The sequence below is a fragment of the Triticum urartu genome, unplaced genomic scaffold, assembly GCF_056163025.1.
Source record: "Triticum urartu cultivar PI428250 unplaced genomic scaffold, HENAU_Tu73 scaffold2, whole genome shotgun sequence".
In the NCBI taxonomy this organism is placed as follows: domain Eukaryota; kingdom Viridiplantae; phylum Streptophyta; class Magnoliopsida; order Poales; family Poaceae; genus Triticum; species Triticum urartu.
The window spans coordinates 4,552,012-4,579,450 of NW_028260368.1; the positions used below are offsets into that span (position 1 = coordinate 4,552,012).

A 27,439-nucleotide genomic window follows, 5' to 3' on the forward strand; every position below is an offset into this window, starting at 1 on the left:
GGACCCATAAAAAGCGGGATTTGCGCTTGTGGCAATTCTCGAGCGAGCGGAGCTGAAAACGAAGACGAAAGATTTTGCCAAAAATGCGGGGTCGAATTTGTGGATTCTCGGATACGAAGATATCAAATGGGATACATCAAACTCGCATGTCCCGTGACTCATGTGTGGTATTTGAAAGGTCTTCCTAGTTATATCGCGAATCTTTTAGATAAACCTCTTAAGAAGTTGGAGGGCCTAGTATACGGCGATTTCTCTTTTGCTAGGCCCAGCACTAAAAAACCCACTTTTTTACGATTACGAGGTTTATTCGAAGAGGAAATTGCATCCTGTAACCACAGCATTTCTCCCTTTTTTTCTACCCCAGGCTTTGCAACATTTCGAAATCGGGAAATTGCGACAGGAGCAGGTGCTATTAGAGAACAATTAGCAGATTTGGATTTGCGAATTATTATAGAGAATTCTTTGGTCGAATGGAAGGAATTAGAAGACGAGGGGTATAGTGGAGATGAGTGGGAAGATAGAAAAAGACGAATAAGAAAAGTTTTTTTGATTAGACGCATGCAATTGGCGAAACATTTTATTCAAACAAATGTAGAACCAGAATGGATGGTTTTGTGCTTATTACCGGTTCTTCCTCCCGAATTGAGACCTATTGTTTATAGGTCTGGAGATAAAGTAGTGACTTCAGACATTAATGAACTTTATAAGAGAGTTATCCGTCGGAACAACAATCTTGCCTATCTATTAAAAAGAAGTGAATTAGCGCCAGCAGATTTAGTAATGTGCCAGGAAAAATTGGTACAAGAAGCCGTGGATACACTTCTTGATAGTGGGTCCCGCGGGCAACCGACGAGGGATGGTCACAATAAAGTATACAAATCACTTTCAGATGTAATTGAAGGTAAAGAGGGAAGGTTTCGCGAGACTCTGCTTGGGAAACGGGTCGATTACTCGGGGCGTTCTGTCATTGTTGTGGGTCCTTCGCTTTCATTACATCAATGTGGATTACCTCTAGAGATAGCAATAAAGCTTTTTCAGCTATTTGTAATTCGCGATTTAATCACGAAACGCGCCACTTCTAATGTAAGGATTGCTAAAAGGAAAATTTGGGAAAAAGAACCCATTGTATGGGAAATACTTCAAGAAGTTATGCGGGGACATCCTGTACTGTTAAATAGAGCACCTACCCTGCATAGATTAGGCATACAGGCCTTTCAACCCACTTTAGTAGAGGGGCGTACTATTTCTTTACACCCATTAGTGTGTAAGGGTTTCAATGCGGACTTTGATGGAGATCAAATGGCTGTTCATCTACCTTTATCCTTGGAAGCTCAGGCAGAAGCCCGTTTACTTATGTTTTCTCATATGAATCTCTTATCTCCCGCTATTGGGGATCCTATTTGCGTACCAACCCAAGACATGCTTATCGGGCTTTATGTATTAACGATTGGAAAGCGTCGAGGTATTTGTGCAAATAGATATAATAGTTGCAGAAACTACCCAAATCTAAAAGTAAATTACAATAATAATAATAATTTTAAATATAGGAAAGATAAAGAACCCCATTTTTCTAGTTCTTATGATGCACTGGGAGCTTATAGACAAAAACTAATCAGTTTAGATAGTCCCTTGTGGCTACGATGGAACCTGGATCAACGCGTCATTGGGTCAAGAGAAGTTCCGATTGAAGTTCAATATGAATCTTTGGGGACTTATCATGAGATTTATGCCCACTATCTAATAATGGGAAATAGAAAAAAAGAAATTCGTTCGATATACATTCGAACCACTCTTGGTCATATTTCTTTTTATAGAGAAATAGAGGAAGCCATACAAGGATTTAGTCAGGCCTATTCATACACTACCTAAACAAGAAAGTTAGATTCGGCGATGCCCCTCCCCTTTCGGGGGGCATTCCGATTTCCCTAGTATCATCATTATTTGCCACGCGAATCCAGATTGAGATTGAGGCAATTAAGTTAATTAAATTTTCGAATCACTGACTCAGGCCCATTGTCGAATCCTACTCAGCAATTGTCGAATCCTACTCAGCCGAAAAGGGGGTACTTATGTATGGCGGAACGGGCCAATCTGGTCTTTCATAATAAAGAGATAGACGGAACTGGTATGAAACGACTTATTAGCAGATTAATAGATCATTTTGGAATGGGATATACATCCCATATACTGGATCAACTAAAGACTCTGGGCTTCCATCAAGCCACTACTACATCGATTTCGTTAGGAATCGAGGATCTTTTAACAATACCCTCTAAGGGATGGTTAGTCCAAGACGCGGAACAACAGAGTTTTCTTTTGGAGAAACACTATTATTATGGGGCTGTACACGCGGTAGAAAAATTACGCCAATCTGTTGAGATATGGTATGCGACAAGTGAATATTTGAAACAAGAAATGAATTCAAATTTTCGGATAACGGATCCTTCTAATCCAGTCTATCTAATGTCTTTTTCAGGAGCCAGAGGAAATGCATCTCAAGTACACCAATTAGTAGGTATGAGAGGATTAATGTCGGACCCTCAAGGACAAATGATTGATTTACCTATTCAAAGCAATTTACGCGAGGGACTTTCTTTGACAGAATATATAATTTCCTGCTATGGAGCCCGCAAAGGGGTTGTAGATACTGCTGTGCGAACAGCAGATGCTGGATATCTTACACGTAGACTTGTTGAAGTAGTTCAACATATTATTGTGCGTAGAAGAGATTGTGGTACTATCCGAGGTATTTCTGTAAGTCCTCAAAATGGGATGACGGAAAAACTTTTTGTCCAAACACTAATTGGTCGTGTATTAGCAGACGATATATATATCGGTTCACGATGCATTGCCGCGCGAAATCAAGATATTGGAATTGGATTAGTCAATCGATTCATAACTGCCTTTCGAGCACAACCATTTCGAGCACAACCAATATATATTAGAACCCCCTTTACTTGCCGAAGCACTTCTTGGATCTGTCAATTATGCTATGGCCGGAGTCCTACTCATAGTGATCTGGTCGAATTGGGAGAAGCCGTAGGTATTATTGCAGGTCAATCAATTGGGGAGCCAGGGACTCAACTAACATTAAGAACTTTTCATACTGGCGGAGTATTCACAGGGGGTACTGCCGACCTTGTACGATCCCCTTCGAATGGAAAAATAAAATTCAATGAGAATTTGGTTCACCCCACACGTACCCGTCATGGGCAGCCTGCTTTTCTATGTTATATAGACTTGCATGTAACTATTCAGAGTCAAGATATTCTATATAGTGTGAATATTCCCTCAAAAAGCTTGATTCTAGTGCAAAATGATCAATATGTAAAATCCGAACAAGTAATTGCGGAGATTCGTGCCGGAACGTCCACTTTACATTTTAAAGAAAGGGTACAAAAGCATATTTATTCTGAATCAGACGGCGAAATGCACTGGAGTACTGATGTTTACCATGCGCCCGAATATCAATATGGTAATCTTCGCCGATTACCAAAAACAAGCCATTTATGGATATTGTCAGTAAGTATGTGCAGATCCAGTATAGCGTCTTTTTCACTCCACAAGGATCAAGATCAAATGAATACTTATGGTAAAAAAGATAGGGAAATTCTTGATTATTCAACGTCGGATCGAATCATGTCCAATGGCCATTGGAATTTTATCTATCCTTCTATTTTTCAAGATAATTCAGATTTGTTGGCGAAAAAGCGAAGAAATAGGTTCGTCATTCCATTACAATATCATCAAGAACAAGAGAAAGAACTAATATCCTGTTTTGGGATTTCGATTGAAATCCCCCTTATGGGTGTTTTACGTAGAAATACTATTTTTGCTTATTTTGACGATCCCCGATACAGAAAAGATAAAAAGGGTTCAGGAATTGTTAAATTTAGATATAGGACCCTAGAAGAAGAATATAGGACTCGAGCGGAAGACTCAGAAGAGGAATATGAGACCCTAGAAGACGAATACAGGACCCGAGAGGACGAATATGAATATGAAACCCTAGAAGAATCTAAATATGGAATCCTAGAAGACGAATACGAATATGAAACCCTAGAAGACGAATATGGGAGCCCAGAAAACGAATATGGGAACCCAGAGAACGAATATAGGACTTTAGAGAAAGACTCAGAAGAGGAATATGGGAGCCCAGAGAGCAAATATAGGACCCAAGAGGACGAATATGGAACTCTAGAGGAAGACTCAGAAGACGAATATGGCAGCCCCGGGGAAAGCGCAGAGGAAAAATATGGTACTTTAGAGGAAGACTCAGAAGAAGATTCAGAGGACGAATACGAGAGCCCAGAGGAAGATTCCATCTTAAAAAAAGAGGGTTTGATTGAGCATCGAGGAACAAAAGAATTTAGTCTAAAATACCAAAAAGAAGTAGATCGGTTTTTTTTCATTCTTCAAGAACTTCATATCTTGCCGAGATCTTCATCCCTAAAGATACTTGACAATAGTATTATTGGAGTGAATACACAACTCACAAAAAATACAAGAAGTCGACTAGGCGGACTGGTCCGAGTGAAGAGAAAAAAAAGCCATACGGAACTCAAAATATTTTCCGGAGATATTCATTTTCCTGAAGAGGCGGATAAGATATTAGGTGGCTGTTTGATACCGCCAGAAAGACAAAAAAAAGATTCTAAGGAATCAAAAAAAAGGAAAAATTGGGTCTATGTTCAACGGAAAAAAATTCTCAAGAGCAAGGAAAAGTATTTTGTTTCCGTTCGCCCTACAGTGGCATATGAAATGGACGAAGGAAGAAATTTAGCAACACTTTTCCCGCAGGATCTCTTGCAAGAAGAAAATAATCTCCAAATTCGACTTGTCAATTTTATTTCTCATGAAAATAGCAAGTTAACTCAAAGAATTTATCACACAAATAGTCAATTTGTTAGAACTTGCTTAGTAGTGAATTGGGAACAAGAAGAAAAAGAAAAGGCTGGTGCTTCCCTTGTTGAGGTAAGAGCAAATGATCTTATTCGCGATTTCCTAAGAATTGAGTTAGTCAAGTCCACTATTTCGTATACACGAAAAAGGTATGGTAGGACAAGTGCAGGACCGATTCCCCATAATAGGTTAGATCGCGCCAATATCAATTCTTTTTATTCCAAGGCGAAGATTGAATCACTTAGCCAACATCCAGAAGCTATTGGCACTTTGTTGAATCGAAATAAAGAATACCACTCTTTGATGATTTTGTCGGCATCCAACTGTTCTCGAATTGGTTTATTCAAGAATTCAAAACATCCCAATGCGATAAAAGAATGGAATCCTAGAATTCCTATTCGAGAAATTTTTGGGCCCTTAGGCGCTATTGTAGCTAGTATATCGCATTTTTCTTCATCTTACTATTTACTAACGCATAATAAAATCCTGTTAAAAAAATATTTGTTCGTTGACAATTTAAAACAAACCTTCCAAGTACTTCAAGAACTTAAATACTCTTTAATAGATGAAAATAAAAGGATTTCTAATTTCGATAGTAACATAATGTTGGATCCATTCCTTTTGAATTGTCACTTTGTCCATCATGATTCTTGGGAAGAGACATTGGCAATAATTCACCTTGGACAATTTATTTGTGAAAATGTATGTCTATTTAAATCGCACATAAAAAAATCCGGTCAAATTTTCATTGTAAATATGAATTCCTTTGTTATAAGAGCAGCTAAACCTTATTTGGCCACTACAGGAGCAACTGTTAATGGTCATTATGGAGAAATCCTTTACAAGGGAGATAGGTTAGTTACGTTTATATATGAAAAATCGAGATCTAGTGACATAACGCAAGGTCTTCCAAAAGTGGAACAAATCTTTGAAGCGCGTTCAATTGATTCATTATCCCCGAATCTCGAAAGGAGAATTGAGGATTGGAATGAGCGTATACCAAGAATTCTTGGGGTCCCTTGGGGATTCTTGATTGGAGCTGAGCTAACCATAGCCCAAAGTCGTATCTCTTTGGTTAATAAAATCCAAAAGGTTTATCGATCCCAAGGGGTACAGATCCATAATAGACATATAGAGATTATTATACGCCAAGTAACATCAAAAGTGCGGGTTTCCGAAGATGGAATGTCTAATGTTTTTTCGCCTGGGGAATTAATCGGACTATTGCGAGCGGAACGAGCAGGACGAGCTTTGGATGAATCGATCTATTATCGGGCAATCTTATTGGGAATAACAAGGGCTTCCCTGAATACCCAAAGTTTCATATCTGAAGCAAGTTTTCAAGAAACTGCTCGAGTTTTAGCAAAAGCTGCCCTACGAGGTCGCATTGATTGGTTGAAAGGCTTGAAAGAAAACGTAGTTCTGGGGGGGATTATACCTGTTGGTACCGGATTCCAAAAATTTGTGCATCGTTCCCCACAAGACAAGAACCTTTATTTCGAAATAAAAAAAAAAAATCTATTCGCGTCGGAAATGAGAGATTTTTTGTTTCTCCATACAGAATTAGTTTCTTCAGATTCTGACGTAACAAACAATTTTTATGAGACATAAGAACCCCCATAAAAATATTTTTTACTTTACTAGACTTTTGAACTTAGAACACTAACAGGTCAAATTTTAGATTTTTAAGATTTTTATTTTAATAAGTAAAACAAGTCAGTTAATTCATTAAGGTGGTTATGTTTATACCATGTATCAATGGCCAACTCTTATCTTAGTACAAGGTTCTCTCGGAACAATTATTATTTATTTCAAGCTATTTCGGATCTTTCTTAATCTTCAAAAAGAACTAAATTCCGTAATGGAATGGTAGGATTAAAAAAAAGGAAGTGTGGAAAAAATGACAAGAAGATATTGGAACATTAATTTGAAAGAGATGATAGAAGCAGGAGTTCATTTTGGTCATGGTATTAAGAAATGGAATCCTAAAATGGCCCCTTACATTTCGGCAAAGCGTAAAGGTACTCATATTATAAATCTCGCTAGAACGGCTCGTTTTTTATCAGAAGCTTGTGATTTAGTTTTTGATGCAGCAAGTCAGGGAAAAAGTTTCTTAATTGTTGGTACCAAAAAAAGAGCAACAGATTTAGTAGCATCAGCTGCAATAAGGGCTCGTTGTCATTATGTTAATAAAAAGTGGTTCAGTGGTATGTTAACGAATTGGTCGATTACGAAAACTAGACTTTCTCAATTTAGAGACTTAAGAGCAGAAGAAAAAATGGGAAAATTCCACCATCTCCCAAAAAGAGATGTGGCAATCTTGAAGAGAAAATTATCTACTTTGCAAAGGTATCTCGGCGGGATCAAATATATGACGAGATTGCCAGACATTGTGATCGTCCTTGATCAGCAAAAAGAGTATATAGCTCTTCGGGAATGTGCCATTTTGGGGATTCCTACTATTTCTTTAGTCGATACAAATTGTGACCCGGATCTCGCGAATATATCGATTCCAGCCAACGATGACACTATGACTTCAATTCGATTGATTCTTAACAAATTAGTATTTTCAATTTGTGAGGGCCGTTCTCTCTATATAAGAAATCGTTGATTAAGAATATATAGTGAATTCTTGGGCAACTGCGTAAATTTATGGAATCACTTACTTTACTATATCTTTTTTTTTGCATAGAATTTTTTTTGCATAGAAAAAAGAAGGGGAATATTGATATATATTAGAGGGTATTGATATATATTATGATCTGATGTGCTTTCTTGGTATCCTAAATATAAGATTAATACTTCAAGTTGCTGAGTTGAGAAAGAGATGGTTGAATCAAAAGAATTCCTTTTTTGAAGTTCAATTTTTATCAGAGGACAATATGAATATTATACCTTGTTCCATTAAAACACTCAAGGGGTTATACGATATATCGGGTGTAGAAGTAGGCCAACACTTCTATTGGCAAATAGGAGGTTTCCAAATTCATGCCCAAGTACTCATCACTTCTTGGGTCGTAATTACTATCTTGCTAGGTTCAGTTGTCATAGCTGTTCGGAATCCACAAACCATCCCGACCGACGGTCAGAATTTTTTTGAATATGTCCTTGAGTTTATTCGAGACTTGAGCAAAACTCAGATTGGAGAAGAATATGGTCCCTGGGTTCCCTTTATTGGAACTATGTTCCTTTTTATTTTTGTTTCGAATTGGTCGGGTGCTCTTTTACCTTGGAAAATTATAGAGTTACCCCATGGGGAATTAGCAGCGCCCACGAATGATATAAATACTACTGTTGCTTTAGCTTTACTCACGTCAGCGGCATATTTTTATGCTGGTCTTAGCAAAAAAGGATTGAGCTATTTCGAGAAATATATTAAACCAACTCCAATCCTTTTACCAATTAACATCCTAGAAGATTTCACAAAACCATTATCGCTTAGCTTTCGACTTTTCGGGAATATATTGGCGGATGAATTAGTCGTTGTTGTTCTTGTTTCTTTAGTCCCCTTAGTAATCCCTATACCGGTCATGTTTCTTGGATTATTTACAAGCGGTATTCAAGCTCTTATTTTTGCAACATTAGCCGCAGCCTATATAGGTGAATCCATGGAGGGTCATCATTGAATTGACTCTTTTTGGAAATAGTATTTTTTTTTTTTGCAGCTTAGCTCAATTCATGCATGGTTCCAGATAATCTGCTTGGTTGCAAAAAAATAGTTAGAAATGCGTATGAATATATAGCCTAGAGTTGTAGGAGAGAGAATAGAATAGACTATATTATGGAATTTTCAAAGTATATATGCATTAAGGAGGGTGGAGTCAGGCTAGATCTATACTATAATATCCTTAATGTCTATAAGTGGAGTCCTCTTTTATGCAGGTTTCCACTTTAAGCAATGATTTTAGAATCCGATTCAATAGAAAATGAGAAAATATGCAAACAAAATAGAAGAAACAAATGTATATATATAGGATATTATATTATATATTCCTAGGTTAGATTCATTATCTAATCCGATATATGGATATGGAATTCCCTTCTATGTAGTTCGGACAATTCACATTATCATTTCAATTTGATTTCAATTTGTACTTTTTAGTTACTTTACTTCTCCCCAATAGAGCTTAGAAGTAAGAATTTATTGGTTGATTGTATCCTTAACCATTTCTTTTTTTTGACACGAGGAACTACTCACCATGAATCCACTAATTGCTGCTGCTTCTGTTATTGCTGCTGGATTGGCCGTAGGGCTTGCTTCTATTGGACCTGGAGTTGGTCAAGGTACTGCTGCAGGACAAGCTGTAGAAGGTATTGCGAGACAGCCAGAAGCAGAAGGTAAAATACGAGGTACTTTATTGCTTAGTCTAGCTTTTATGGAAGCTTTAACAATTTATGGACTAGTTGTGGCACTAGCGCTTTTATTTGCGAACCCTTTTGTTTAATCTTAAAAAAAAAATTCTTTCGATTTCGATTAGATACTTTTTTCTTTTTTTAGTAAATTGGTATTTGCTTCCACAATTCCAATTATATCAATACTTTATTTAATTTACTCCTATTTATTACTCCTGGAATTATCTATTTATCGGGACAGATAATACCCCATTCTAGGAAGGGCTGAGTTGAGTATTATTAATTTAGAAGATATGCTCACCTTCTTATTTCCCGTCCTTAGTTTAGGAAAGTGGAAAGTTTTTTCCTTTTATTTTAGGAATTTTGGGAACAGAACATTTCAACAAAGGAAGTCTTTCACCGGTCAAACAAGACGTAAGACTTAATCTAAAAGAAATTACTAGATTGAATCTATTTGCATTAAAAAAACCGATCAAAAAAGGGCGAGCGAAGTAAGTGATCGAAAAACTTTGTTCTTTGTTCGTCCTATCTATAAGAGGAGAGCATATGAAAAATGTAACCCATTCTTTCGTTTTTTTAGCTCACTGGCCATCCGCTGGCAGTTTCGTGGCTTAATACCGATATTTTAGCAACAAATCTAATAAATCTAACTGTAGTGGTTGGTGTTTTGATTTTTTTTGGAAAGGGAGTGTGTGCGAGTTGTCTATTTCAAGAATAGATTGGATCTATCCGGCTGCACTTTATAATATTTTTTAGTATTTTTCGGATAAATAAGAAAAGGGTGCACGATCTCGACGAATTACTTCTGAATAAATTCAGAAATCATATGGAAGAACCATAGCATTTCGCGACTCATTGGTAAATCAACTTTGATTCTCTATAAACCAAGAATGTGAGACCATTAACACGGTTAAAGCTAAACTGCTTGAAGTCCAGGCAAAAAGAGGTACTCTTTCTACAACTATATTAGTATTAGTACCAATTTAAACGGGAAATAGCTAATGTAAAATTTATCTGATATAGAACACTCATATCGATAAAATGGTTTGAACTATTTACTAGAAAAAAAAGGGGGCACCCTGCCCTTTTTTAACCAATGCCGAATCGACGACCTATGTATAAAAAAGAGAAATTTTTTGGATTTGAAGAAAAAAAAAATAAAAAAGAATTCTATTAATTTTCATTTTCCATTTATTTAGTTAGTTTTTCTTAATGAAATTGAAATTATTAACTAGAGGGCAAATAAAAATAAAGAAACAACTTTGCTGACCATGATATATTTTTATCTAGGCGGAAGAGTCCTCTTAATATTTATCTAGTCTTATATAGGTTTCGGTATATTGAAATATAAACATAAAAAAGAAGATAGAGGATAGGCTCATTACTTAAAAAAAAGATATGGAAATAGCTATAGAAAAAAAAAAAGGAGCGTGAGAGCCAAATGAATCGAAAGATTCATGTTTGGTTCGGGAAGAGATCATAAAAGTTGTAAACTTACAAAATAATCTACTTTCATTAAAAGATTTATTAGATAATCGAAAACAGAGGATCTTGAGTACTATTCGAAATTCAGAAGAATTGCGTAGAGGGACCATTGAGCAACTCGAAAAAGCTCGGATTCGATTACAGAAAGTCGAACTAGAAGCGGATGAGTATCGAATGAATGGATACTCTGAGATAGAACGAGAAAAAGCAAATTTGATTAATGCTACTTCTATTAGTTTGGAACAATTGGAAAAGTCTAAAAACGAAACCCTTTATTTTGAAAAACAAAGGGCAATGAATCAGGTCCGACAGCGGGTTTTCCAACAGGCCGTACAAGGAGCTCTAGGAACTCTGAATAGTTGTTTGAATACCGAGTTACATTTCCGTACGATTCGTGCTAATATTGGCATTCTCGGGTCCCTGGAATGGAAGAAATAATTAAATTAATTAGGCCTTGAACTTCTACTTTCGTTTAGAATTTAGGCATTATTTTTCCCCTTGCTTCCGAAAAAAGAGTCAAGAAACACTAATGGCAACCCTTCGAGTCGACGAAATTCATAAAATTCTCCGCGAACGTATTGAACAATATAATAGGAAAGTAGGGATTGAGAATATAGGTCGCGTAGTTCAAGTGGGGGATGGGATTGCTCGTATTATAGGTCTTGGTGAAATAATGTCAGGTGAATTAGTCGAATTTGCAGAAGGTACTAGGGGTATTGCTCTGAATTTGGAATCCAAAAATGTTGGGATTGTATTAATGGGCGATGGGTTGATGATACAAGAGGGAAGTTTTGTAAAAGCAACAGGAAGAATTGCTCAGATACCCGTGAGTGAGGCTTACTTGGGTCGTGTTGTAAATGCTCTGGCTAAACCTATTGATGGGAAAGGCGAAATTATAGCTTCCGAATCTCGCTTAATTGAATCTCCTGCTCCAAGTATAATTTCCAGGCGTTCCGTATACGAACCTCTTCAAACAGGGCTTATTGCTATCGATTCGATGATCCCTATAGGGCGCGGTCAGCGAGAGTTAATTATTGGGGACAGACAGACTGGCAAAACAGCAGTAGCCACAGATACAATTCTCAATCAAAAAGGGCAAGGTGTAATATGTGTTTATGTAGCTATCGGTCAAAGAGCATCCTCCGTAGCTCAAGTAGTAACTACTTTCCATGAGGAGGGGGCCATGGAATACACTATTGTAGTAGCTGAAATGGCGGATTCACCTGCTACATTACAATACCTCGCTCCTTATACGGGAGCAGCCCTGGCTGAGTATTTTATGTACCGCGAACGGCATACTTTAATAATTTATGATGATCTCTCCAAACAGGCACAAGCTTATCGCCAAATGTCCCTTCTATTAAGAAGACCTCCCGGACGTGAGGCTTATCCAGGGGATGTTTTTTATTTGCATTCACGCCTTTTAGAAAGAGCCGCTAAATTAAATTCTCTTTTAGGCGAAGGAAGTATGACCGCTTTACCAATAGTTGAGACTCAATCTGGAGACGTTTCCGCCTATATTCCTACTAATGTAATCTCCATTACAGATGGACAAATATTCTTATCTGCGGATCTATTCAATGCCGGAATTCGACCCGCTATTAATGTGGGTATTTCTGTTTCCAGAGTAGGATCCGCGGCTCAAATTAAAGCCATGAAACAAGTAGCTGGCAAATCAAAATTGGAACTAGCGCAATTCGCAGAGTTACAAGCCTTTGCACAATTCGCCTCTGCTCTCGATAAAACAAGTCAGAATCAATTGGCAAGGGGTCGACGATTAAGGGAATTGCTTAAACAATCCCAGGCAAATCCTCTCCCAGTGGAAGAGCAGATAGCTACTATTTATACCGGAACAAGAGGATATCTTGATTCGTTAGAAATTGAACAGGTAAATAAATTTCTGGATGAGTTACGTAAACATCTAAAAGATACTAAACCTCAATTCCAAGAAATTATATCTTCTAGCAAGACATTCACCGAGCAAGCGGAAATCCTTTTGAAGGAAGCTATTCAGGAACAGCTGGAACGGTTTTCTCTTCAGTAACAAATAAATTTTGCATGTCTACTCTTGTTAGTAGAATAGGAATCGTTGAGAAAGCTTTTTCATTTGAATCATGCAAAAAAGTTTTCTTTGTTTTTAGTTTAGTATAGTTATTTAAAGAATAGATAGAAATAAGATTGCGTCCAATAGGATTTGAACCTATACCAAAGGTTTAGAAGACCTCTGTCCTATCCATTAGACAATGGACGCTTTTCTTTCATATTTTATTCTTTCTTTTATTTTTTTGCTTCTTCCGAGAAAAAACTGTTAGACCAAAACTCTTTTAGGAAATCAAAAAATCCAGATACAAATGCATGATGTATATATTATATCATGCATATATCATAAAGAAGGAGTATGGAGGCGGTAGTGGGAATCGAACCCGCAACCCCAAGGTTATGAGCCTTATGAGCTACCAAACTGCTCTATACTCTTAAACTAAAGAGGGGTAACTAGTGGATAAAAGAGGGTTGGATACGCCCCTCTACCAATATCTATACAAATAGAATAGTCCATTTATACAGAATGGTAAAGAGGGCTCCTCTATGATTATCAATTCCAGAAATCCATACAAATACGAAAGGGTATTTTATCCTTACCAACTGGATCTTGTTGCACCCGGTAACAAACATTCATAAACCATTTCTCGAAGTACGTGTCCGGATAGCCCAAAATGTCGATAGTTAGCTCTAGGTCTTCCGGTCAAAAAACAACGTCGATGAAGGCGTGTAGGTGCACTATTACGCGGTAGGGATTGCAATTTTTCTCGCATTTTCGTTTTTTCACTCAAACTCAAGGGAGAAACTTTGCTTCTTATCTTTTTTTTTAAAGATTGACGAATCAAATGATATTTCTGTTCTAATTTCTGCCGCTTCTTCTCCCTCTGAATCAAACTTTTTTTTGCCATAATGTGTCGTTGCTATTATTACCAAGTATACGGTTCTAATCCTAGATGGAAAAATAAATAGAAAAAGAAATCTAAAAAGGCAGATCCTCCCTCTCTATCAAGAGTAATGAACTAGGTGCTGATACAGTACAAAAAAACAAACTAAATTAACCAAACTTGCCTGATGTTGAGGCAATCAAGAAAGCTGCATAAGTGAATATATAACCCACGGAAAAGTGAGCTAATCCAACCAATCTTGCTTGCACAATGGAAAGAGCCACGGGCTTATCTCTCCAGCGAATTAAATTAGCTAAAGGTGTGCGTTCATGAGCCCATGCTAAAGTCTCAATTAATTCCTGCCAATACCCCCGCCAGGAAATTAAGAACATAAATCCAGTAGCCCAAACAAGATGTCCAAATAAGAACATCCACGCCCATACCGATAAACTATTCATCCCAAAAGGATTATATCCATTGATAAGTTGTGAAGAGTTTAACCATAGGTAATCTCTTAACCATCCCATCAAATAAGTGGAGGATTCATTAAATTGTGAAACGTTGCCCTGCCATAATGTGATATGTTTCCAATGCCAATAAAAAGTAACCCACCCAATGGTATTTAACATCCAGAAAACTGCCAAATAAAATGCGTCCCAAGCAGAAATATCACAAGTACCGCCGCGCCCTGGGCCGTCACAAGGAAAACTATATCCAAAATCCTTTTTATCTGGCATTAATTTGGAACCGCGTGCATCTAAAGCGCCCTTTACTAAAATCAATGTAGTTGTATGCAAACCTAGAGCAATAGCATGATGAACCAAGAAATCCCCAGGTCCTATTGTTAAGAAAAGCGAATTACTATTCTCATTAACAGCATTCAACCATCCGGGCAACCATAGGCTTCGACCCGCATTGAAAGCGGGGCCATTCGTTGAAGATAAGAGTATATCGAACCCATATGTCGTCTTGCCATGAGCAGATTGTATCCATTGGGCAAATATAGGTTCGATCAAGATTTGCTTTTCTGGAGTACCAAAAGCAAGCATGACGTCGTTATGAACATAAAGGCCCAAGGTATGGAATCCTAGAAAGAGGCTAGCCCAACTTAAATGAGATATGATAGCTTCTTTATGGTCTAACATTCTTGCCAATACATTATCCTCATTCTGTTCCGGATTGTAATCCCTAATGAAAAAAATAGCTCCATGAGCAAAAGCCCCTGTCATGATGAACCCTGCAATATATTGGTGATGAGTATATAAAGCAGCTTGAGTAGTAAAGTCTTGTGCTATGAATGCATAAGGAGGTAAAGAGTACATATGTTGAGCTACTAAGGAAGTAATAACCCCTAAAGAAGCTAGAGCAAGACCTAACTGAAAATGAATCGAATTGTTGATTGTGTCATAAAGGCCCTTATGCCCACGCCCTAATCGACCCCCCGGAGGAGTATGCGCTTCTAAAAGATCTTTAATACTGTGCCCAATTCCGAAGTTAGTTCGATACATGTGACCGGCAATGAGAAAAATAAATGCAATAGCTAAATGATGGTGAGCCATATCGGTCAGCCACAAACTTTGTGTTTGTGGATGGAATCCCCCAAGAAGAGTTAGAATGGCAGTTCCCGCTCCTTGAGCGGTACCAAATAAATGATTACTCGAATCAGGGTTTTGGGCATAAAGATTCCATTGACCCGTCAAAAGGGGTCCCAACCCCTGGGGATAGGGTAATACATCTAAGAAATTATTCCATCGAACGTACTCCCCCCTGGATGCGGGAATAGCAACATGAACTAAATGTCCTGTCCAAGCCAAAGAACTTACCCCGAAAAGTCCTGACAAATGATGATTGAGACGAGATTCCGCGTTTTTGAACCACGAAAGGCTTGGTTTCCATTTGGGTTGTAGATGTAACCAACCCGCTATTAAGGACAGCGTAGAAAGAAATAATAGAAAAAGAGCTCCAGTATAAAGATCCTCATTGGTGCGTAATCCTATTGTATACCACCACTGATAAACTCCAGAATAAGCAATATTCACTGGACCAGCAGCACCTCCTCGAGTAAAGGCTTCCACAGCGGGTTGACCAAAATGAGGATCCCAAATCGCATGAGCAATAGGTCTTACGTGTAAAGGATCCTGTATCCATGATTCAAAATTTCCTTGCCAAGCTACATGAAACAGATTTCCGGACGTCCATAGAAAGATTATTGCTAATTGCCCAAAGTGAGAAGCAAAAATGTTCTGATAAAGACGTTCTTCAGTAATATCATCATGACTTTCGAAATCATGTGCGGTAGCAATACCAAACCAAATACGACGAGTAGTGGGGTCCTGAGCTAAGCCTTGGCTAAACCTGGGAAATCTTAATTCCATAATGCCTTTCAAATCCTCCTAGCCACTATCCTACTGCAATAATTCTCGCTAAGAAGAATGCCCATGTCGTGGCAATTCCACCCAGAAGGTAATGGGTTACTCCTACAGCGCGTCCTTGTATAATGCTCAAGGCTCTAGGCTGAGTAGCAGGAGCAACTTTTAATTTGTTATGAGCCCAAACGATAGATTCAATGAGTTCTTGCCAATAACCACGGCCGCTGAATAAAAACATTAAACTGAAGGCCCAGACAAAATGAGCACCTAAGAAAAAAAGACCATATGCAGATAATGAAGAACCATAAGACTGAATGACTTGCGATGCCTGTGCCCACAAGAAATCTCGAAGCCACCCATTAATCGTAATGGAACTCTGTGCAAAGTTTCCCCCTGTAATATGAGTTACCACCCCTTGATCACTTATAGTACCCCAAACATCCGACTGCATTTTCCAACTGAAATGGAAAATGACTACCGAAATTGCATTGTACATCCAGAATAAACCTAAGAAAACATGATCCCAGGCGGATACTTGACATGTTCCCCCTCGGCCAGGCCCATCGCAAGGAAAGCGAAAACCTAGATTTGCTTTATCGGGTATCAAACGGGAACTCCGAGCAAATAAAACACCTTTCAAAAGTATTAATACAGTCACATGTATGGTAAATGCATGAATGTGATGGACTAAAAAATCTGCGGTTCCTAATGGAATAGGTAACAAAGCCACTTTGCCACCTACTGCTACTAACTCGCCGCCTCCCCACGTTAAGCTAGTACTTGTTGTTGCACCAGGAGCTGTTACGCCAGGCGCAGTAGCATGGATATTTTGTACCCATTGAGCAAAGATAGGTTGTAATTGTATGGCAGTATCCGAAAACATATCTTGTGGACGGCCTAAAGCACTCATGGTATCATTATGAATGTACAAGCCAAAACTGTGAAAACCTAGAAATATACATACCCAGTTAAGGTGGGATATGATTGCATCGCGGTGTCTAAGGACGCGATCTAATAGATCGTTGTATCGAGTAGTTGGATCATAGTCTCTTACCATAAAAATTGCTGCATGTGCAGCAGCACCGACTATTAGAAATCCGCCAATCCACATGTGGTGTGTGAACAAGGAAAGTTGTGTACCATAGTCAGTAGCTAGGTATGGATAGGGAGGCATAGAATACATATGATGAGCTACAACAATGGTTGTAGAGCCTAGCATAGCTAGGTTAAGAGATAATTGAGCATGCCATGACGTTGTTAAGATTTCATAAAGACCCTTATGGCCTTGTCCTGTAAATGGGCCCTTGTGAGCCTCCAAAATATCTTTAAGTCCATGGCCAATACCCCAATTGGTCCTATACATATGACCTGCGATTAGGAAAAGAATAGCAATAGCTAAATGATGGTGCGCAATATCGGTCAGCCAGAGACCACCGGTTACTGGATCTAGTCCTCCGCGAAAAGTCAGAAATTCTGCGTATTTGGACCAATTTAAAGTGAAAAAAGGGGTTGCTCCTTCGGCAAAACTAGGATAAAGTTGAGCCAAAAGGTCCCGATTCAAGATAAATTCATGAGGAAGTGGTATCTCTTTAGGATCCACCCCAGCGTCAAGAAATTGGTTAATTGGTAAAGATACATGAATTTGGTGCCCCGCCCAAGAAAGAGACCCAAGTCCTAATAATCCCGCTAAGTGGTGATTCAACATGGATTCTACATCTTGGAACCAGGCCAATTTGGGAGCGGCTTTGTGATAATGGAACCAACCAGCAAAAAGCATTAACGCTGCAAAAATCAATGCACCAATTGCAGTACAATAGAGTTGTAATTCACTAGTTATTCCAGATGCTCGCCAAAGCTGAAAAAAACCAGAGGTTATTTGGATTCCTCGGAAACCCCCGCCTACATCACCATTCAATATTTCTTGCCCTACTATAGGCCAAACTACCTGAGCACTGGGTCCAATGTGAGTAGGATCACTTAGCCATGCTTCATAATTGGAAAAACGGGCGCCATGAAAGTACATGCCACTCAACCAAAGAAAGATAATGGAAAGTTGCCCGAAATGAGCACTAAAGACTTTTCGAGAAATCTCCTCCAAATCACCAGTATGACTATCGAAATCGTGAGCATCAGCATGTAGGTTCCAGATCCAAGTGGTAGTATCAGGGCCCTTAGCTAGTGTTCTTGAGAAATGGCCGGGTCTGGCCCATTCCTCAAAAGATGTTTTTACAGGATCCCTATCCACAACAATTTTTACTTCTGGTTCCGGCGAACGAATAATCATTAAGTCCTCCTCTTTCCGGACAAGACATACAAAGAGACCCGCCAACTGTCTTTTTAGTGAATCTTTGAAAGATATATATTTTGAAAGATAGATTTTGAAAGATAGATTTTGAAAGATAGATATTGTGATTAGTTCTTTTCTTTACTATCTACCATCCTTCTATTTTTTTTTTAGTTATTCACTGGAGCAATTATATATTGAAGTCAATCCGAGGCAAGTGTTCGGGTCTATTATGACATAAAGATTAGGTGCCTAACGGACATTGTTTATCTTGAAAAACAAATATTTCTCGACGTAAGAAAAAAATCTTTTTTATTTTTAATTTAAGAAACTAGTGTATTTTTTTTGAGGGCATAAGCTCCTATCTATATCTACTTTCCTTGAGCATAATATAGGGTTTTTTATTTGATTCTAAATTCCAAGATAACTCATTAGAATTATTAATAAGATGGTCCTAATATATTAGCAATATTTAGATTGCCCCCTCTTTTTATTCACTTTATTACTTCTATTCTAGACCCTATCCCTATGGTTTATTCTTATGAAATATCATATAAAATAGAAGGTATAAGAAATGGATATAATGAAATTCTTGATTCGATCTTACGACCTAATTTATTTGATTAATGGATCAACAACCAAACCACCCATTTTATGAAAAAGAAGGAGCATGGTCTTATTCAAATTCAAAGCGCTTCGTAATCTTCAACCAGTTCTGTGCTTCAATATAATTTCCCGGAGTAAGCGCTATAGCTTGTTTCCAATATTCAGCAGCTTGATCAAACCAAGCTTCCGCAATTTCCGAATCACCCTGTAGAATGGCCTGTTCTCCTCGGTCGGAATAGGAAGTTCCTTCCCTTAGAACCGTACTTGAGAGTTTCCTACCTCATACGGCTCAGAAATTGCTATCTGAATTTCCCCTATCTTAACTGAATTCGATTTATCAAAAATCGATCCAATTTGTTCTTGGGTTAAGCAGAAGAAATTAATTACCTAAGTTTCAAACCCTAATTTTTATCAATAATCAGTTTGATCTTTTTTCCCACCTTCAGAAGAATGAAGCATAGATAGATATAGAGCCTTCGTTCAAATTTTCTGAGAGGTAACTATCCCGGTTTCATATATGAAATCTCTATAGAATCCTTGAAAAAGACTTTTTTCCATAAGAAAGAAAAAAGAACTTACTATCTTTGGGATCTGATACTACACCGCTGCTTAATCCCTTAGTGGATCGGCTCTATTACATAAGCGGATTCCTAAATTTTGCCCCATATCATGGGATAAGTAAGCAGTTTTTTTTAGTTGTATCGACCCAGTCGCTCACTAATTGATCTTTACGGTGCTTTCTCTATCAATTTGAGAAACTTTATCCATAGAGTAGTAGTATAGGCCATACTTTCTTCGTTTTTTGATTCTCGTGAAGTGTCCTTCCTTCCTACAGCTGATAGGGAAAAATCGTTGTTTTTACGATCCCTATGTAGAAAGCCCTTTTTTTCTAGTATTTACTAGAAAATTTGATCCTCTCTTTTTTTTTTTTCTTTCTATAGTGGAGATAGTCGCACGTAATGACAGATCACGGCCATATTATTAAAAGCTTGCGGTAAGAAGGGGTTTCGTTCTAGTGCCCGGAAATAATATTCCAAAGCCTTTGTATGCTCTCCATTGCTTGTGTGTATAAGGCCTATGTTATAGAGTATATAACTTCGATCATAGGGATCGATTTCTAGTCGCGTAGCTTCATAATAATTTTGCAAAGCTTCCGCATAATTTCCTTCGGATTGAGCCAACATCCGTTACGGTCGTTCATTCTATTCAAAAAATCTCCGTTCCAAAACCGTACATGAGGTTTTCATCTCATACGGCTCCTCCCTTCTGTACATAATAGTACTAAGCGAAATAATCTATAGAATCAAAATAGAATTAGTCCCGTCTCATTATGAACCGAAAGGGGCTGGTATTTTTCCAAGAAATCTCTAGCCAACCTTCCCACAAGAGGTTTTTCTTAACACCAATGAATTCTATTAATGCTAGAGGAAAACGATAGCTCCAATAATTTCTTTGTTCTCAACGCCTCCTATTTAGAGGAATTAGCTACTTCAACGATCTTTGATGGTTATAGGGGTATCCAAAGTACAAACCTGATGGTTGTTTGTTATCCCAACCATTCTTCCCAGCCCTGATACCGATCAGGAAAGGGGTAATTTCTAACAAAGTTTTTCTCTTGTTGATTCCTATTTCTAGGTGTAGTGCTTTTCTCCCCTATGCTGCCTACGGATACTAATAGAGTAGGATTGGCCTGTAATCCATACCATACCATATCCTGTAGGTGTAACCTTTCGCTCAATACTCAAATCTACAATTGAAGTATCTGAAGCCGCATCAATCGAGGATACACGACGGAAGGAATTGTTAGTTCGCCTCACCTTCCCGAAGCGTGGGTTTGTTTGCTTTACAAATTTGGTTCTCTCTATGCCAACCCCCCTCTCTTTTTCGTAAGACTGAGGTATAGGTAGGGCTAAAAAAAAGCAAAAAAAAGAGTCAAATCGCACCATCTCTATAATAAGTAAATGCCTTTTTTTCTCCTGAGGTTGTCGGAATTATTCGCAATAAAATATTGGCTACAATTGAGGAGGTCTTATCAATGAAATTTCCATTTCCACGGGATCTAGGCATAATTCCCAACCCATTCTATATAGAATTGTTTTCATTCCTTCACAAAATAACATAAAAACAAACACATTCGATTCTTATAATTATAAATAGATTGATCCATATGCTCTACTCTAAATCCATATGCTTTAAATGGATAAGAGAGATATGGATTTTCCGCTCAGCTCAAATTGTATCCTTTTCCTTCTGCTTGGACACGAAGAGATATGAAATATTTGACTAAGACTGGATTTCATTCCACTTTCCTATTTCTGAACAACAACTTATGTTATCAACTATTTCGTGTTTTCAAAGTTATTAATTGTCTCATACCCTATTTTTGATTTCGATAGTATGGTGTAGCGTATCTTATGCAAACGGAATTCTAAGGTTTCTTTATTTTATTATGCAATAAGAAGAATTCTTCCATTTTCTTTTTCTTTAGTTGCGGGAAAACCCAAATTAAAACTTTTATTTTATAGCGAGCGCAATTTCTAGTAAAAAATCCTGTATCCTTCCACTTAGATCAAAAGGAATTTTTCCAATAGAACTATGGAACCCCCGAGTGGTTGCGGTTGTACCTGTACTGCAGGAATAAGAAAACTCGCTATTCACTCAGTTTATTTTCCATAATAAGTTATGTAGGAGAGATGGCCGAGCGGTTCAAGGCGTAGCATTGGAACTGCTATGTAGACTTTTGTTTACCGAGGGTTCGAATCCCTCTCTTTCCGTTTTTCTTAATTCATCAACGTTAAGGATCACAATGTATCAAATCAAATAACAATTTTTTCCAGCAATAATATAATATCTTATATTATCTTATTTTGATTTAATAGAAATTAGAAATTCTCTATAGCAAATTACTGTGGTATGTAAAATACACATAGAGGAAAAAAGAAAAAAGGATCCTAATCCTAGGGTTAATCAATTTTAGCTAGTTGATGGGAAAATACAAATTAATGGTAATGGTCTTAGGGCGATTTAGTTCGGGGAAAGGGGAAGGGGAAGAAAATTCTATGAACCTTTCCTTTTTTCGTTAAGTTCAAGTCTGACGAGAGTAATATTCTACAACTAACAACTCATTTATTTTGAGACCGACCCACTTCCTATCTAGGATTTTATTTACTAGTCCTTTATATTCCAACGTGTCAATCGCCAAATGCTTTGGCAATTTCCCCGGGTCCGATGAAGCAATATAATTTTGAACCAGACCTTTTGATCTTTGGTTATCTTTCGTAGTAATAATATCTCGGGGTTTGCAACGAAAACTTGGTATATTGACTATACGACCATTAACTAAAATATGTCTATGGTTGACTAATTGGCGGGCCCCAGGAATGGTTGAAGCCATACCCAATCGAAAAAGGATATTATCCAAACGCATTTCAAGTAATTGTAGTAAAACCTGGCCTGTTGACCTTTTTGCTTTTCCAGCGATATGTACATATCTAAGTAATTGTCGTTCTGTCAGACCATAATGAAAACGCAATTTCTGTTTTTCTTGAAGACGAATACGATATTGCTCCTTTTTCCCAGAATTGAATTTTTTTTTAAGATTACTTCCGGATTTAGGTGTTTTTCTAGTGAGTCCTGGTAAAGCTCCCAGACGGCGTATTTTTTTTAAACGAGGTCCTCGATAACGGGACATGAAGACTCCTTTTTTTATTTTATTGAAATTTCATTTTACACAATTAATTTCATTGTATTTACATTACAGAATACATCGAAATTAAAACTGAATTAAACTACAGGATAAACAGAGTAAAATCAACTAAAGTACCCCAAAAAATGGAATTTCATCAAAATCTTTTTTTTTTGTATATATATTATTTATTTTATTGTTTTGTATCTAGCAAAATTGTAAGGTAAAAAACATAAAAGATCCTGGATTCTCCATTTAATTCGGAAAAAAAGAGATTCTTGTTCGTAGAACATCGATAGAGAAAAAAAAGCCGACTATCGGATTTGAACCGATGACCCTCGCATTACAAATGCGATGCTCTAACCTCTGAGCTAAGTGGGCTTACATAACGGAAATAGTGTAACAAATAGAAATAGGTATAGTATAGGAAATCCGTAAAATCTCAGATATTAGTTATTAATCTTAGCTATTAACTAGTTCTAAATTTGAAGTTATACTTATAAAAATAAAAAAATACTAAAACTTCTTAAAGATAAAGTTAGCTTGATATGCTTAACTATAGGATATTAAAAAATAAAATTATAGAATTTATTGGTATTTTCATTCGATCATTATAGACTTTATTATTTGTTAATAATTTGAGGATTAATATTTCACTAAGGGGAACATAGAGTCAGAGTAAATAAAATTGCTAATTCTGATTAGAAAAAAAGAATAAATATCAAGCGTTATAGTATAATTTTGAATACTATAAAAAAGTAAGACGGGAGGTGGGGGAGATAAAAACTTTTGGATATATTGATTCGGATTGAATTGCAAATACATCAAGGATAGAATCAATTCAATTCTGAATTGCAATAAGCAAGCGAGGTCTCTCAAATAGAGTCGAACTGAACTGCTAGACTACGTTGAGTGATGAACTCAATGATTCAAAAAAAAAACTAAGAGATGGATGAAATTACACAAGGAATCCTGGTCTCAAAGAAGAGGGAAATGGGGATATGGCGAAATCGGTAGACGCTACGGACTTGATTGTATTGAGCCTTGGTATGGAAACCTGCTAAGTGGTAACTTCCAAATTCAGAGAAACCCTGGAATTAAAAAAGGGCAATCCTGAGCCAAATCCGTGTTTTGAGAAAACAAGGGGTTCTCGAACTAGAATACAAAGGAAAAGGATAGGTGCAGAGACTCAATGGAAGCTGTTCTAACGAATCGAGTTAATTACGTTGTGTTGTTAGTGGAATTCCTTCTAGTTCTAAATTAGAGAAAGAGGGGTTTTATACCTTATACATTTAATAAACACGTATAGATACTGACATAGCAAACGATTAATCACAGAACTCATATTATATTCTAATTATAATATAGGTTCTTTATCTTTTTTAAAAATGAAATTAGAAATGATAATGATTATGAAATAAAAAACTCATATCATAATTTTTTTTTTTCATTATTGTGAATCCACTCCAATCGAATATTGAATAATCAAATTCTTCAATTAAAATTCAAAGTTTTCGAGATCTTTAAAAAAGTGGATTAATCGGACGAGGACAAAGAGAGTCCCATTCTACATGTCAATACTGACAACAATGAAATTTCTAGTAAAAGGAAAATCCGTCGACTTTATAAGTTGTGAGGGTTCAAGTCCCTCTATCCCCAAATCCTCTTTTATTCCCTAACTATACTATATTATTATTATTTATCCTCTTTTTTTTTTTCTTTTTATCAATGCACTTTTTTTTCTTTTTATCAATGCAATGGGTTTAAGATTCATTAGCTTTCTCATTCTACTCTTTCACAAAGGAATGCGAAGAGAACTCAATGGATCTTATCCTATTCATTGAATAGATTTCTTTTTTATTAGAGTATCGGCAAGAAATCTTGGTTATTCACTCTATTTTTAAGTTTTATTTAAGTAAACCATGCACAATGCATAGGACTACCCCCCCCATTTTCAAATTTAAAATTTGAAATACTTTAATTAATTTTTAGTCCTTTTAATTGACATAGATACAAATACTCTACTAGGATGATGCACAAGAAAAGGTCAGGATAGCTCAGTTGGTAGAGCAGAGGACTGAAAATCCTCGTGTCACCAGTTCAAATCTGGTTCCTGGCAGAGAAAAAAAAAAAAAAGATCCACCGAATAGGTATTGATCCAAATACCTCGAGATGGATTGTGATACATATTCATTAATAATATTTATTCATCTAAGTGGATAAATCTATAATATAAATATAGAGGCACTTCTTTTTCTTTTTAAAGAAGTTTTAAAATATATCTTTTCTTTATGATAAAGAAGGGGGTGAGATTCCCCTTTATTTTTTTGCGTTTCTTAATTTTGTATTCCGCTATTCCGACGAATATTTTTTTAGTCTTGCTTATCTTTATCTTATCTTATTTTCCTAGTTGTGCTAAGTAATGTGCGCGGTACAAAGTTCCTGGTAGAGAACTTCTTTGAGTCATCCTATTTTTCTGTTCATATGAAGGAAATTAATATGCGATTTTCAAAATAGGGGAATCCAAATGAAACCCTTTTTTTGCTCAGTCTATCTGGAATGCTTTTGTATAATTAGGAATTAATTATAAATAGGTATTCCGTTTCATCTAGGAAAAGAACCTAAAAATATTCCTTGACTTGAATAAAATCTGGAGTTGTGTTGTATAAGTGAGCATGAATTTCTTATCATTCAATGAGCATCTTGTATTTCATAAAAATTGGGGGTTATATAATCCTTACGTAAGGGCCAGCCTATCCAACTTTCAGGCATTAGGATACGTTTAAGGCGCGGATGATTATCATAAGAGATTCCCACCATATCATAAGATTCGCGTTCTTGAAAATCGGCACTTCTCCAAATCCAGAAGACAGACGGAATTCTAGGATTATCCTTTTGGGCAAAGACTTTTATGCAGACTTCTTCTGGATTATCTATACCATATTGTATTCTCGTAAGATGATACACGCTAGCTAAAGATCCACCGGGTGCTACATCATAAGCACATTGGGAGCGTAAATAATTGTAACCATATACATATAAAATGACAGCAATGGAATCCCAATCCCCTGCTTTTATTTGTAAAGTCTCTATTCCTCGGTGATCAAAGCCCAAAGATCTATGAACCACCTCATGTTTGACTAGCCAATTAGATAACCAACCCTGCTGCATTGTCTTCATCTCTCCCTCTTTGTATAAATATTTCACATTTCGGATGCAAGTTTGAAAGATTGCCCTGCTTTTTATTTTTCTACACAAAAGAGCCCCTCTCCTAATTCACTAATTTGTAGGAAGGTACTGAACTTTTGGATTTGAAAAAAGTTTCAGAAGATATATCTAATGTAGATGGTGATTGATAGAGCAATTCTTGCTCATAAGTTCCTGTATGAGTACTGCGCCTAACATAAAGCTTGTGACTGGTAGTAAAACATCTATTTTTATTTTGAGATAGAGTTTGATCCTCAACTATTTCTCGCGATATCTTCTTACGAAGTTTTGTTAGGGCATCTATAACTGCCTCCGGTTTAGGTGGGCAGCCCGGCAAGTAGACATCCACAGGAATTAACTTATCAACTCCCCGAACAGTACTATAGGAATCCGTACTGAACATTCCCCCTGTAATAGTACAGGCTCCCATAGCAATGACGTATTTTGGTTCAGGCATTTGCTCGTATAATCTCACTAAAGAGGGAGCCATTTTCATTGTTACCGTACCGGCTGTTAAAATTAGGTCTGCTTGCCTAGGACTTGATCTTGGTACCAATCCATAACGATCAAAGTCGAATCGTGAGCCTATTAATGAAGCAAATTCAATGAAACAACAACTGGTACCGTATAGAAGGGGCCATAAACTGGAGAGTCTTGACCAATTCGAAAGATCATTTGGTGTAGTTGAAATAACAGAATTGGAACTTGTTTGGTCAAGTAAGGGAAACTCAATCAAATTCATAACTGTCTCAATAGAATCTTTTCCTTCTTTTTTTTTGTCTAAATATTCAGTTAAGACCATTCCAAGGCTCCTTTTCGCCATGCATAAACTAAACCAACAACTAAGATAAGCACGAAAATCAAAGCTTCGATAAAAACGGATACACCCAATACGTCGAAACTCATTGCCCAAGGGTATAGAAAGACGGTTTCCACATCAAAAACAACAAAAACGAGCGCAAACATATAATAGCGTATTCGGAATTGTACCCAAGCCCCTCCCATGGGTTCTATACCCGATTCATAACTAGAAAGCTTCTCTGGTCCTTCACTAACCGGGGCTAAAAGTCCTGAAATCGAAAATGCCAAAATAGGAATAAGGCTTGCTATTATTAGAAATGTCCAAAAAATATCATATTCGTGAAGCAGAAACATAATGTACTCCCATTAATGTGGAATAGGCGGAACTTAAATTAGTCAATTCAATTCAGCATTGTCAATTTATCCAGAACTTCTCTCTTTTCCTCGGTGAAACAAGAATCTTTTTTGTTCAAACAAAAGCGCTTAGTTTAAGTTTAGCCTTTGTTTCCTCTGTGCTGCATCTTCTTTAAAGATTCATCCAATGGAATCCCAACTCCCTTTCTTTTGGATTTCCATTCTATTTAGATATGGTGTATGTAGATCTAATTCTTATATAAAGAAAACTTTCTCGTTTCACTTTGTCTCGCTTTCTCTAGAATCTCTAGAAAAAAGAATAGCTCTATCCTTTATTTAATATTTAATAATAAAATAATAAGAGACTATTAAATAAAAATGAGAATACTACTAAATTAGAACCTAATTAAGATAGTAGGACTAATCTATGCAGTATAATTAATGAGAAGTAATACTATAAAATAAAAAT

At 36.9% G+C, this 27,439-nt stretch overlaps 4 non-coding genes across 4 annotated transcripts; 2 read left to right on the plus strand and 2 right to left on the minus strand.

The window, feature by feature from the left end:
* Positions 1 to 12,919: 12,919 nt before the first annotated feature.
* On the minus strand, positions 12,920 to 12,991 carry TRNAR-UCU (transfer RNA arginine (anticodon UCU)). Its single transcript has one exon. It is a non-coding gene; the product is annotated as a tRNA-Arg (tRNA).
* Positions 12,992 to 21,610: 8,619 nt separating this feature from the next.
* On the plus strand, positions 21,611 to 21,697 carry TRNAS-GGA (transfer RNA serine (anticodon GGA)). The gene has a single exon. It is a non-coding gene; the product is annotated as a tRNA-Ser (tRNA).
* A 1,219-nt stretch (positions 21,698 to 22,916) lies between these two features.
* TRNAT-UGU (transfer RNA threonine (anticodon UGU)) lies at positions 22,917 to 22,989 on the minus strand. Its single transcript has one exon. It is a non-coding gene; the product is annotated as a tRNA-Thr (tRNA).
* A 1,665-nt stretch (positions 22,990 to 24,654) lies between these two features.
* TRNAF-GAA (transfer RNA phenylalanine (anticodon GAA)) lies at positions 24,655 to 24,727 on the plus strand. The gene has a single exon. It is a non-coding gene; the product is annotated as a tRNA-Phe (tRNA).
* The last annotated feature ends 2,712 nt before the right edge of the window (positions 24,728 to 27,439 follow it).